The sequence below is a fragment of the Zeugodacus cucurbitae genome, chromosome X (assembly GCF_028554725.1).
Source record: "Zeugodacus cucurbitae isolate PBARC_wt_2022May chromosome X, idZeuCucr1.2, whole genome shotgun sequence".
Lineage (NCBI taxonomy): Eukaryota > Metazoa > Arthropoda > Insecta > Diptera > Tephritidae > Zeugodacus > Zeugodacus cucurbitae.
Window position 1 is genome coordinate 6,983,127 of NC_071672.1, and position 14,985 is coordinate 6,998,111.

At 39.8% G+C, this 14,985-nt stretch overlaps 1 pseudogene; it reads right to left on the reverse strand.

The window, feature by feature from the left end:
• Nucleotides 1-6,200: 6,200 nt before the first annotated feature.
• Nucleotides 6,201-6,379, reverse strand: LOC128923213 (5.8S ribosomal RNA; annotated as a pseudogene).
• Between the last annotated feature and the right edge of the window lie 8,606 nt (nt 6,380-14,985).

The following is a 14,985-nucleotide window of genomic DNA, read 5'->3' on the forward strand; positions in this document are numbered from 1 at the left end:
ATAATTTTTTGTTTATTTTAATTTAACGTCAAGAGTTTTTAATTTATTGAAAGAATAACAACTATATTACATTTCGTTTTCATATATTATATAAATTATTTTAAAACATCTTTCAATAAATTGTAATTTTCAACCCAAACATTTACAAGTTGCGCATGTCTTAGTCCAACAAAAACAGTAATTCCTTTTTTATTACATTTTATTTAATTTCTATAAATTTTTAAGGAATTACACGTTAATGAGTGCAAATTAACTTATCATTTATATTATTTTCATAAATAATAAGTACAACTATATATGTTTAAAGGTTTGTTGCGTTCAAATACAATGTATGCGATATAATTTTCATTATACTACAATACAAGGAGTAAAAAAAAAGAAAGAAAAGAAAAACATTCAAATAAATGAATGAAAAGAAAAAAAGAAAATAATTTTTCTTTTTTATTCTTTTTTTGTTTGTTTGTTTGTTTGTTTTTTTGTTTTTTTATAATATTTACGGATAGGAACACAATAATGATCCTTCCGCAGGTTCACCTACGGAAACCTTGTTACGACTTTTCCTTCCTCTAAATAATCAAGTTCGGTCAACTTTTGCGAAACAATCGTGAAACAGAAGGCGTCACAGTGATCACGTCCGGAGACCTCACTAAATAATTCAATCGGTAGTAGCGACGGGCGGTGTGTACAAAGGGCAGGGACGTAATCAATGCGAGTTAATGACTCACACTTACTGGGAATTCCAAGTTCATGTGAACAGTTTCAGTTCACAATCCCAAGCATGAAAGTGGTTCAGCGGTTTACCCGGACCTCTCGGTCTAGGAAATACACTTTGATACTTTCATTGTAGCGCGCGTGCAGCCCAGGACATCTAAGGGCATCACAGACCTGTTATTGCTCAATCTCGTTACTGCTAGACGCAATTTGTCCATTTGTCCATTTAAGAAGCTCCTTATAATGGGACAAACTAACAGATACGGCTCCACTTATATAAACACATTCAAACACTTGCACATTCAAGATGAACTCATGAATGAAGGCTATATAAGCTTCAACACTATAATCCTGAAACCATCTATTTAATATATTTGAGTCTCGTTCGTTATCGGAATTAACCAGACAAATCATTCCACGAACTAAGAACGGCCATGCACCACCACCCATAGATTCGAGAAAGAGCTATCAATCTGTCTTACACGCTTATGTTCGGACCTGGTAAGTTTTCCCGTGTTGAGTCAAATTAAGCCGCAGGCTCTACTCCTGGTGGTGCCCTTCCGTCAATTCCTTTAAGTTTCAGCTTTGCAACCATACTTCCCCCGGAGCCCAAAAGCTTTGGTTTCCCAGGAAGCGACTGAGAGAGCCATAGTAGTAGCTACACCCAATTGCTAGCTGGCATCGTTTATGGTTAGAACTAGGGCGGTATCTGATCGCCTTCGAACCTCTAACTTTCGTTCTTGATTAATGAAAACATCTTTGGCAAATGCTTTCGCTTAAGTTAGTCTTACGACGGTCCAAGAATTTCACCTCTCGCGTCGTAATACTAATGCCCCCAAAGTGCTTCTATTAATCGTTACCTCTTGATCTAAAAACCAATGAAAGTAGAACAGAGGTCTTATTTCATTATTCCATGCACAAAATATTCAGGCATTTGGAGCCTGCTTTAAGCACTCTAATTTGTTCAAAGTAATTGTACCGGCCCACAACAACACTCGATGAAGAGCACTGAAGCAGGTTTAAATAGGAGGAATATATAAAAAATACATTGTATTAATTACATATAAGAACTCCACCGGTAATACGCTTGCATACATAAGGTAATGTGCATACCACAATTATAGCTGTACTACCCGTATGAAGCACAAATTCAACTACGAACGTTTTAACCGCAACAACTTTAATATACGCTATTGGAGCTAGAATTACCGCGGCTGCTGGCACCAGACTTGCCCTCCAATAGGTCCTTGTTAAAGGATTTAAAGTGTACTCATTCCAATTACAGGGCCTCGGATATGAGTCCTGTATTGTTATTTTTCGTCACTACCTCCCCGAACTGGGAGTGGGTAATTTACGCGCCTGCTGCCTTCCTTAGATGTGGTAGCCGTTTCTCAGGCTCCCTCTCCGGAATCGAATATGATACTACCATCAAAAGTTGATAAGGCAGACATTTGAAAGATCTGTCGTCGGTACGAGACCATACGATCTACAAGTTATCTAGAGTTCAACCAATATAACGATCTTATGATCGCTTGGTTTTAGCCTAATAAAAGCACACGTTCCAAAAGGTCCGTGTTTATTTTGCATGTATTAGCTCTAGAATTACCACAGTTATCCAAGTAACTGTTAACGATCTATGGAACCATAACTGTTATAATGAGCCTTTTGCGGTTTCACTTTTAATTTGTTTGTACTTAGACATGCATGGCTTAATCTTTGAGACAAGCATATAACTACTGGCAGGATCAACCAGAATAATATTTTTTATTCATTTATATAATATTTTTTATACTATATAAATTTTTATAATGTTATTTTCAATATTTGAAAATTAAGTACACGACATATACAAAATGCAAAGAAGAACGAAATCGCGACAATAAATAATTATGAAATTTCTTTTACTACGAATGATTAAAAAATTCACTTCATTTCATTTAATTTCATGTTATTGTATTATTTATTGCGGTCTTATTCGGACTTTGAGATTGTATCTTATCGTGAGAAAAAATTTTCGTTCTCTATACATATATAATATAAATAATAATGTAAGGACGATGTTGTCTTGTATTTATTAAACTTTCAAATAATATCATTTTTTATACATTTTACTTTATTTCAATGCATATAGTGTATATATCTTTTTTTAAGAGTATATACGTTTTTCTTTTGATTTGAAATTAATAATTTTAATTCAATTATTTTTCATTTTATTTCATATATGCGTAATAATATAAGTATTTAACTTTATTGAATTTTATTCTTTACCCACATATGTTTTATGTGAATAGAAGAACAAACCCCAAAAAAAGTTAAATTAAAAAAAAAAAACGACTACATTATGTTAGGTATAGAAGAATAATCTCAGTTAATAACATTTCATTATTAACAAAATTATTTCTATTTAAACCAACTGTAGCAAACCAGGAATAAATTTTTTTGCTCTCATTTATATATTACACTTAAATACTTTTATATTTATATGAAAAAAATTTTCATATAAGTACTAAGTATGCAATTTCATACAAGTATTAAAATTTTCATACAAGTACTAATATCAAAGTTTCATACAACATATATGTTTTCTGCCACGTACACCTCACCAACCCGAAATCGTACGGAAAAAATCTTTTTAACCATATAAAAGTTTTAAATTCATATATACACAAGTAATTTATATCATTTTCTACGAGCATTATGCTTATAAGAAATATTACAACATCAAAAATAGCTTAACATTTATTTTTTTTTTTTTTAATTTTAAATGAAAATTATTTAGTTGTATGAATTCATACACTTAGAGCAATGAGACACTTAAGCCTCTTCTTAACCTAAATCCAACAGCACGCTGTATAACAATCAGGTCAAGAGGAGGCGCACCTAACAACACCTGTAACGCATCTGTAGAAGTGGTGCGACATACAGGCAAACAGGCAACCATCAAACAACGTTGTATGGAGAGAAGTTTTTGGCGACCCCGGGCCTTAGATGCTAATTCCCACCATATAGCGGCTCCATATGCGGCACAGGCCACAAATAAGCCGCGATATATGGTACGAACCGCACGACGTCCGAGACCCCAATCACTCCTTAACACACGTTTGACCTTGCAGACAATTCCTAACAGACGCTCCTCCACACTAACCAAGTGAGGAGTGAAACACATCCTTTCACCGATGGTCAATCCCAGATATTTGACTTGCGTCACATACCTGATATTGACCCCATTCATTCGGACAATCGGTGGAGAGCCGATGACAGTATGCCTTTCAATAGCATTGTCACCGTTTTGTCAACCGATATTTCAACCCCCACACCTGTACCCCAATTGTGAACAATTTCTAAAAATCGTTCACCCTTTCGCTCTAACTCCAGCCGTGAACTACCTTCAACTAAGAGAAGGAGGTCGTCTGCATATGCACAACAACCACAAAGTATTTCAAGCTGGCCAAGCAGAGAGTCCATCATTAGGTTCCAAATATATGGACCACAGATGGATCCCTGTGGGCCGCCCCGTTCTACCCCAATATCCACGCTACCATTCAGTCCAACGATAGAGGCTTTTCTGTCCGAAAAGTAGCTCTGCCAGAGACTAATTTCCGGACAGCCCAGTTCCTCTAACCGTTGTATCACGCGATCCCAGATTAGGTAATCAAATGCCCCCTTGAAATCGACAAATATGCCAAGGACATATTTGTTGGCATTCTCCCGGACAGCACGCTGAACATACATCCAGGCGTCCTCTACGCTACGTCCCTTCCTAAAACCATTCTGCCTATCCGACCTCAAATCCCGCGTTAGTTCCTGAAGCCTTTCCACCATAACTCTCTCCAGTACTTTACCAAGTACTGGAAAAAGACTGATGTCCCGATAAGATCGTGGATCACTCCTAATCTTATCAGGTGACTTCAGGAGAGGAACAACCCTAGCACTTTTCCACTCACGTGGAAAATATCCCTCACAAATGCACTTATCGTAAATGACCTCCAAGTATTCCGGAATGAACTTCCACAAGCATTTGCACATCTCTCCGTTCAAACCATCAAGACCTGGGGACCGTTTAGACCTAACCAGGCTAAAGGCATATCCCAACTCCCCATCATCAAAAGCCAATATTATCGTGAGTACCTGCCGACGACGGCCTTACCTCACGGTGCTCAAAAGCACAGCGGATCAAATCAATGCGATGATCAGCGCCCCGAAAAATGCAATGCATTATTCAGTACCAATGTTAGACTCCTTGGTCCGTGTTTCAAGACGGGTGCCGAAGGTATCTTGAATCTTTCGCATTGTTAATCATACAAATGCATACAATTAATATTAAAATCAATGATAATAATATTATTGTAAAATTCAAAAGAATTTAAGCATTATATATGTAAAATCTATCAACACTTTATCAAATCATCAGTATTTATTCTATGTTAATAAGCTAAAAGCAAATTAATTTGAATAAACTTAACACCAACGATCTTTTGATAAATATTTTATTATGTTAATAGATTACAATGTCCATATATGAAAAAAATGCACACTATTACTATAATATTATAAATATCACAGTTATAATGATGAATTTTTCATAATGGATATTCAGGTTCATCGGGCTTAACCTCTAAGCAGTTTCACGTACTATTTAACTCTCAATTCAGAGTTCTTTTCAACTTTCCCTCACGGTACTTGTTTACTATCGGTCTCATGGTTATATTTAGTTTTAGATGGAGTTTACCACCCACTTAGTGCTGCACTATCAAGCAACACGACTCTTTGGAAATATCTTTCTAGTAATCATTAACGTTATACGGGCCTGGCACCCTCTATGGGTAAATGGCCTCATTTAAGAAGGACTTAAATCGTTAATTTCTCATACTAGATATTAAGATATTCCATACACTGCTTCTCACATTTGCCATATATACAAAGTGACTTAGTGCTGAACTATTTTCTTTTCGCTCGCCGCTACTAAGAAAATCCTTGTTAGTTTCTTTTCCTCCCCTCATTAATATGCTTAAATTCAGGGGGTAGTCCCATATGAGTTGAGGTTGTATAAAAATATTTATATTTATTTTATATTTTAGCTTTTTGCTATTTTAAAGAAACATACATAATTATTTCTTAACACCAATAATTTTCTTAATAATAAATATTCAATCTTTTCATCCCGTACTACTTCATTATAACAACAATATTATTTTCTTGCTTTTTTACATTTAAGGCAATCCTAGAATAAAATAACATTTTATGCTAGACGTTCCTCTAAATGTATATATTATTTGAAATAATATTGAAATTTTATTGTTTTTGGGAATACTAAGATTCTTATTTATTATAAAATTTCGTTCAAATATGAGGTGTTCAAGAATATATTTTCTATATTTCTTTTTATGCTATTAATATTATGGATTGAAAAATACAATCCAGTAATATACCATGTGCTTAAATTCTTTTAATTGACTAAAAGAATAAGCAACTAATTTAACATAGTCTTACAACCCTCAACCATATGTAGTCCAAGCAGCACTTTAAAATTAATTAAAGTACATAACAGCATGGACTGCAATATGCGTTCAATATGTCGATGTTCATGTGTCCTGCAGTTCACACGATGACGCACAGTTAGCTGCGTTCTTCATCGACCCATGAGCCGAGTGATCCACCGCTTAGAGTGATAATTTTTTGTTTATTTTAATTTAACGTCAAGAGTTTTTAATTTATTGAAAGAATAACAACTATATTACATTTCGTTTTCGTATATTATATAAATTATTTTAAAACATCTTTCAATAAATTGTAATTTTCAACCCAAACATTTACAAGTTGCGCATGTCTTAGTCCAACAAAAACAGTAATTCCTTTTTTATTACATTTTATTTAATTTCTATAAATTTTTAAGGAATTACACGTTAATGAGTGCAAATTAACTTATCATTTATATTATTTTCATAAATAATAAGTACAACTATATATGTTTAAAGGTTTGTTGCGTTCAAATACAATGTATGCGATATAATTTTCATTATACTACAATACAACGAGTAAAAAAAAGAAAGAAAAGAAAAACATTCGAATAAATGAATGAAAAGAAAAAAAGAAAATAATTTTTCTTTTTTATTCTTTTTTTGTTTGTTTGTTTTTTTATAATATTTACGGATAGGAACACAGTAATGATCCTTCCGCAGGTTCACCTACGGAAACCTTGTTACGACTTTTACTTCCTCTAAATAATCAAGTTCGGTCAACTTTTGCGAAACAACCGTGAAACACAAGGCGTCACAGTGATCACGTCCGGAGACCTCACTAAATAATTCAATCGGTAGTAGCGACGGGCGGTGTGTACAAAGGGCAGGGACGTAATCAATGCGAGTTAATGACTCACACTTACTGGGAATTCCAAGTTCATGTGAACAGTTTCAGTTCACAATCCCAAGCATGAAAGTGGTTCAGCGGTTTACCCGGACCTCTCGGTCTAGGAAATACACTTTGATACTTTCATTGTAGCGCGCGTGCAGCCCAGGACATCTAAGGGCATCACAGACCTGTTATTGCTCAATCTCGTTACTGCTAGACGCAATTTGTCCATTTGTCCATTTAAGAAGCTCCTTATAATGGGACAAACTAACAGGTACGGCTCCACTTATATAAACACATTCAAACACTTGCACATTCAAGATGAACTCATGAATGAAGGCTATATAAGCTTCAACACTATAATCCTGAAACCATCTATTTAATATATTTGAGTCTCGTTCGTTATCGGAATTAACCAGACAAATCATTCCACGAACTAAGAACGGCCATGCACCACCACCCATAGATTCGAGAAAGAGCTATCAATCTGTCTTACACGCTTATGTTCGGACCTGGTAAGTTTTCCCGTGTTGAGTCAAATTAAGCCGCAGGCTCCACTCCTGGTGGTGCCCTTCCGTCAATTCCTTTAAGTTTCAGCTTTGCAACCATACTTCCCCCGGAGCCCAAAAGCTTTGGTTTCCCGGGAAGCGACTGAGAGAGCCATAGTAGTAGCTACACCCAATTGCTAGCTGGCATCGTTTATGGTTAGAACTAGGGCGGTATCTGATCGCCTTCGAACCTCTAACTTTCGTTCTTGATTAATGAAAACATCTTTGGCAAATGCTTTCGCTTAAGTTAGTCTTACGACGGTCCAAGAATTTCACCTCTCGCGTCGTAATACTAATGCCCCCAAACTGCTTTTATTAATCATTACCTCTTGATCTAAAAACCAATGAAAGTAGAACAGAGGTCTTATTTCATTATTCCATGCACAAAATATTCAGGCATTTGGAGCCTGCTTTAAGCACTCTAATTTGTTCAAAGTAATTGTACCGGCCCACAACAACACTCGATGAAGAGCACTGAAGCAGGTTTAAATAGGAGGAATATATAAAAAATACATTGTATTAATTACATATAAGAACTCCACCGGTAATACGCTTGCATACATAAGGTAATGTACATACCACAATTATAGCTGTACTACCCGTATGAAGCACAAATTCAACTACGAACGTTTTAACCGCAACAACTTTAATATACGCTATTGGAGCTAGAATTACCGCGGCTGCTGGCACCAGACTTGCCCTCCAATAGGTCCTTGTTAAAGGATTTAAAGTGTACTCATTCCAATTACAGGGCCTCGGATATGAGTCCTGTATTGTTATTTTTCGTCACTACCTCCCCGAACTGGGAGTGGGTAATTTACGCGCCTGCTGCCTTCCTTAGATGTGGTAGCCGTTTCTCAGGCTCCCTCTCCGGAATCGAACCCTGATTCCCCGTACCCCAACCATGGTAGTCCTAGATACTACCATCAAAAGTTGATAAGGCAGACATTTAAAAGATCTGTCGTCGGTACGAGACCATACGATCTACAAGTTATCTAGAGTGCAACCAATATAACGATCTTACGATCGCTTGGTTTTAGCCTAATAAAAGCACACGTTCCAAAAGGTCCGTGTTTATTTTGCATGTATTAGCTCTAGAATTACCACAGTTATCCAAGTAACTGTTAACGATCTATGGAACCATAATTGATATAATGAGCCTTTTGCGGTTTCACTTTTAATTTGTTTGTACTTAGACATGCATGATATTTTCAATATTTGAAAATTAAGTACACGACATATACAAAATGCAAAGAAGAACGAAATCGCGACAATAAATAATTATGAAATTTCTTTTACTACGAATGATTAAAAAATTCACTTCATTTCATTTAATTTCATATTATTGTATTATTTATTGCGGTCTTATTCGGACTTTGAGATTGTATCTTATCGTGAGAAAGAATTTTCGTTCTCTATACATATATAATATAAATAATAATGTAAGGACGATGTTGTCTTGTATTTATTAAACTTTCAAATAATATCATTTTTTATACATTTTACTTTATTTCAATGCATATAGTGTATATCTTTTTTTAAGAGTATATACGTTTTTCTTTTGATTTGAAATTAATAATTTCAATTCAATTATTTTTCATTTTATTTCATATATGCGTAATAATATAAATATTTAACTTTATTGAATTTTATTCTTTACCCACATATGTTTTATGTGAATAGAAGAACAAACCCCAAAAAAAAGTTAAATTAAAAAAAAACGACTACATTATGTTAGGTATAGAAGAATAATCTCAGTTAATAACATTTCATTATTAACAAAATTATTTCTATTTAAACCAACTGTAGCAAACCAGGAATAAATTTTTTTGCTCTCATTTATATATTATAGAGGCTTTTCTGTCCGAAAAGTAGCTCTGCCAGAGACTAATTTCCGGACAGCCCAGTTCCTCTAACCGTTGTATCACGCGATCCCAGATTAGGTAATCAAATGCCCCCTTGAAATCGACAAATATGCCAAGGACATATTTGTTGGCATTCTCCCGGACAGCACGCTGAACATACATCCAGGCGTCCTCTACGCTACGTCCCTTCCTAAAACCATTCTGCCTATCCGACCTCAAATCCCGCGTTAGTTCCTGAAGCCTTTCCACCATAACTCTCTCCAGTACTTTACCAAGCACTGGAAAAAGACTGATGTCCCGATAAGATCGTGGATCACTCCTAATCTTATCAGGTGACTTCAGGAGAGGAACAACCCTAGCACTTTTCCACTCACGTGGAAAATATCCCTCACAAATGCACTTATCGTAAATGACCTCCAAGTATTCCGGAATGAACTTCCACAAGCATTTGCACATCTCTCCGTTCAAACCATCAAGACCTGGGGACCGTTTAGACCTAACCAGGCTAAAGGCATATCCCAACTCCCCATCATCAAAAGCCAATATTAACGTGAGTACCTGCCGACGACGGCCTTACCTCACGGTGCTCAAAAGCACAGCGGATCAAATCAATGCGATAATCAGCGCCCCGAAAAATGTAATGCATTATTCAGTACCAATTGGCGTGTGGAATGGACACACTAACCACCTTGGTGAGGTTCGAGGCCTATCTAAAACCTCTGCCGTACTTTGGGTCCGGCACCCGGTTGCAATGCAACTCCACATTGAGTGACAAATATCACTCTCCCCGCATTCGGGTATTAAACCACAACCACCACGATACTCCCCGAGGGGCCAGTCCGCACGAGTAGGGTGGAGCGAACTCCAAGGGCTCCTACTCCCCGTGGTACCAGAATTAAGTCTCCGGTCAGACCTCGTAGTTGAAACTACTACCAGTTGAGCTTCCATACTGCTCTGGACTGGTGACCAGGGGTTGGACCCCATTCTCATATCCAATACACACACAATACACACACCATTCACACAAAGAAACTATACTTAGTTTCCAGCTAATTGTCTTCGCCGCTTAAAAACCTCACGCGCAAACACACCAAATAATTCTAATCGTTCGGCATCCCAACTAGTGGAGATCACACCACTAACATCTAACCGTCCATCAGTCCAACTAATCAGCATACCCCCAAGGCCCCTAATGTCCGAGTACATCGGGCATTCAGCAACAACATGCACCCAATCCTCATCACGCGCCCCACACATACATTCCATTCCATCAGAGAGGTGCCTCTGATGCAAAAAAGCATTCAAAGGCCCATGCCCCGTAAGTAGGAAACCCAGACTCAGACAGCATCTGAAATCTGGGTTTTCCCCAACAAACCCAACATCCCGAATGTACTCATAAGTCACACGACCGTTAGGACTATTATCCCAACGGTCTTGCCACCTACTCCTAACCCTGTCATCTAGAAGCCTCTTGCTTCCTAGATATCCCAACCTCTCCACATCATCGTCAGAAATCCATTCATTCCGCAGCAATAACACACTCGAACCCCTCCTCAACCTGAAAGAAACAGCACGCTGTAAAACAATCAGGTCAAGAGGGGGCACACCCAATAAAACCTGCAACGCATCCGTAGAAACGGTGCGACATACAGGCAAACAGGCAAGCATCATGCAACGCTGTATAGAAAGAAGTTTTCGACGACCCGAAACCATCGTAGCCACCTTCCACCATATAGGAGATCCATAAGTGGCACAGGCCACAAACAAACCTCGATATATGGAGCGAACAGCACGACGCCCGAGACCCCAATCACTCCGTAAAACGCGCCTGACACTACCAACAATCGCCTGCAGCCGCCGCTTCACATTCACTAAGTGTGGAGTGAAACACATCCTTTCACCGATGGTCAATCCCAGATATTTGACTTGCGTCACATACCTGATGCTGACCCCATTCACACGGACAACCGGTGGACGCCCCGGTGACAGTCTACCCTTTAAGAGCATTGTCACCGTTTTATCCATCGATATGTCAACCCCCACACCCACACCCCAATTATGAGCAATCTCCAACTATTGCCCTCCTACCCTTTCAATCTCAGACCTCGAACTACCTTCAACTAAGAGAAGGAGGTCGTCTGCATATGCACAACAACCACAAAGTATTTCAAGCTGGCCAAGCAGAGAGTCCATCATTAGGTTCCAAATATATGGACCACAGATGGATCCCTGTGGGCAGCCCCGTTCTACCCCAATATCCACGCTACCATTCATTCCAACGATAGAGGCTTTTCTGTCCGAAAAGTAGCTCTGCCAGAGACTAATTTCCGGACAGCCCAGTTCCTCTAACCGTTGTATCACGCGATCTAAGATTAGGTAATCAAATGCCCCCTTGAAATCGACAAATATATCAAGGACATATATGTTGGCATTCTCCCGGACAGCACGCTGAACATACATCCAGGCGTCCTCTACGCTACGTCCCTTCCTAAAACCATTCTGCTTATCCGACCTCAAATCCCGCGTTAGTTCCTGAAGCCTTTCCACCATAACTCTCTCCAGTACTTTACCAAGCACTGGAAAAAGACTGATGTCCCGATAAGATCGTGGATCACTCCTAATCTTATCAGGTGACTTCAGGAGAGGAACAACCCTAGCACTTTTCCACTCACGTGGAAAATATCCCTCACAAATGCACTTATCGTAAATGACCTCCAAGTATTCCGGAATGAACTTCCACAAGCATTTGCACATCTCTCCGTTCAAACCATCAAGACCTGGGGACCGTTTAGACCTAACCAGGCTAAAGACATATCCCAACTCCCCATCATCAAAAGCCAATATTAACGTGAGTACCTGCCGACGACGGCCTTACCTCACGGTGCTCAAAAGCACAGCGGATCAAATCAATGCGATGATCAGCGCCCCGAAAAATGCAATGCATTATTCAGTACCAATTGGCGTGTGGAATGGACACACTAACCACCTTGGTGAGGTTCGAGGCCTATCTAAAACCACTGCCGTACTTTGGGTCCGGCACCCGGTTGCAATGCAACTCCACATTGAGTGACAAATATCACTCTCCACGCATTCGGGTATTAAACCACAACCACCACGATACTCCCCGAGGGGCCAGTCCGCACGAGTAGGTTGGAGCGAACTCCAAGGGCTCCTACTCCCCGTGGTACCAGAATTAAGATCACACCACTAACATCTAACCGTCCATCAGTCCAACTAATCCCCATACCCCCAAGGCCCCTAATGTCCGAGTACATCGGGCATTCAGCAACAACATGCACCCAATCCTCAATACGCGCCCCACACATACATTCCATTCCATCAGAGAGGTGCCTCTGATGCAAAAAAGCATTCAAAGGCCCATGCCCCGTAAGTAGGAAACCCAGACTCAGACAGAATCTGAAATCTGGGTTTTCCCCAACAAACCCAACATCCCGAATGTACTCATAAGTCACACGACCGTTAGGACTATTATCCCAACGGTCTTGCCACCTACTCCTAACCCTGTCATCTAGAAGCCTCTTGCTTCCTAGATATCCCAACCTCTCCACATCATCGTCAGAAATCCATTCATTCCGCAGCAATAACACACTCAAACCCCTCCTCAACCTGAAAGAAACAGCACGCTGTAAAACAATCAGGTCAAGAGGGGGCACACCCAATAAAACCTGCAACGCATCCGTAGAAACGGTGCGACATACAGGCAAACAGGCAAGCATCATGCAACGCTGTATAGAAAGAAGTTTTCGACGACCCGAAACCATCGTAGCCACCATCCATATAGGAGATCCATAAGTGGCACAGGCCACAAACAAACCTCGATATATGGAGCGAACAGCACGACGCCCGAGACCCCAATCACTCCGTAAAACGCGCCTGACACTACCAACAATCGCCTGCAGACGCCGCTTCACATTCACTAAGTGTGGAGTAAAACACATTCTTTCACTCATGGTCAACCCCAGATATTTGACTTGCGTCACATACCTGATGCTGACCCCATTCACACGGACAACCGGTGGACGCCCCGGTGACAGTCTACCCTTTAAGAGCATTGTCACCGTTTTATCCATCGATATGTCAACCCCCACACCCACACCCCAATTATGAGCAATCTCCAACTATTGCCCTCCTACCCTTTCAATCTCAGACCTCGAACAGCCTTCGACCAAAAGAAGTAGGTCATCCGCATACGCACAACACCTGCAGAGTGGTTCGAGCTGCCCAAGCAATGAGTCCATCATGAGGTTCCAAATATATGGACCACAGATGGATCCCTGCGGGCAGCCACGAACCACTCCAATCTCCACACTCCCATTCATACCAACGATAGAGGCTTTCCTGTCCGAAAAGAAGCTCCGCCAGAGACTAATTTCCGAACAGTTAAGTTCCTCTAGCCGTTGAATCACTCGATCCCAGATTAGGTAATCAAACGCCCCCTTGAAGTCAACAAATATGCCAAGGACATATTTGTTGGTATTCTCCCTCACAGCATTCTGAACATACATCCAGGCATCTTCTACACTGCGTCCTTTCCTGAACCCATACTGCCTATTCGACCTCAAATCCCGCGTTAGCTCCTGAAGCCGTTCCACCATAACTCTTTCCATTAATTTTCCAAGCACTGGAAGGAGACTGATGCCCCGATAAGAACGAGGATCACTCCTGATCTTATCAGGAGACTTCAGGAGAGGAACAACCCTAGCACTTTTCCACTCACGTGGAAAATATCCCTCACAAATGCACTTATCATAAATGACCTCCAAGTATTTCGGAATGAACTTCCACAAGCATTTGCACATCTCTCCGTTCAGACCATCAAAACCTGGAGACCGTTTAGACCTGACCAGGCCAAAGGCATATCCCAGCTCCCCATTATCTAATGGGGGAACAGGTACCTCATGTGCATGGGGTGCCTGAACCTCAGCCCTGGGAAAGAACGCTCCTAACAGAACCCCAGCACACTCTCTCCACGTTGATAACACAGTGTCACCAACACGAAGAGAGGTGATATCCTCCCTCTTACGACCCCTGCAGATCTTATAGACCTGACCCCAGGGGTCATCCCTATTGTCATTCACAAAACTCCTCCACTCTTCTTCTTTAATTTTCACAATCATATCTTTATATTCATTCATCGCACAACTAAAATCATACCTAATCTGGGACAGCCTATCAGAATTGAACCGCCGAGCACGTTGAAACTTTCGTCTCAACCGCCGGACAGTCCTCCTCTTCAAGGTTAACTCATGCGTCCACCACTTAATTTTTCTAACCCTAAAACTTCCACACTTCCTGAACAATCTGTCATTCACACCCCACACCAACTCACACAGCCGAGCAATTTGCTCATCCACCTCCAGATCATCAAACACTCTAAGCGGTATTTCTAACACCGCTTCCCTTACACTCTGTCCATATCGGTTCCAGTCAATACCAGAGGTACGCCATCGCCGCAATGGACTCACACATACCACAGGAGGGGAACGAGGAGC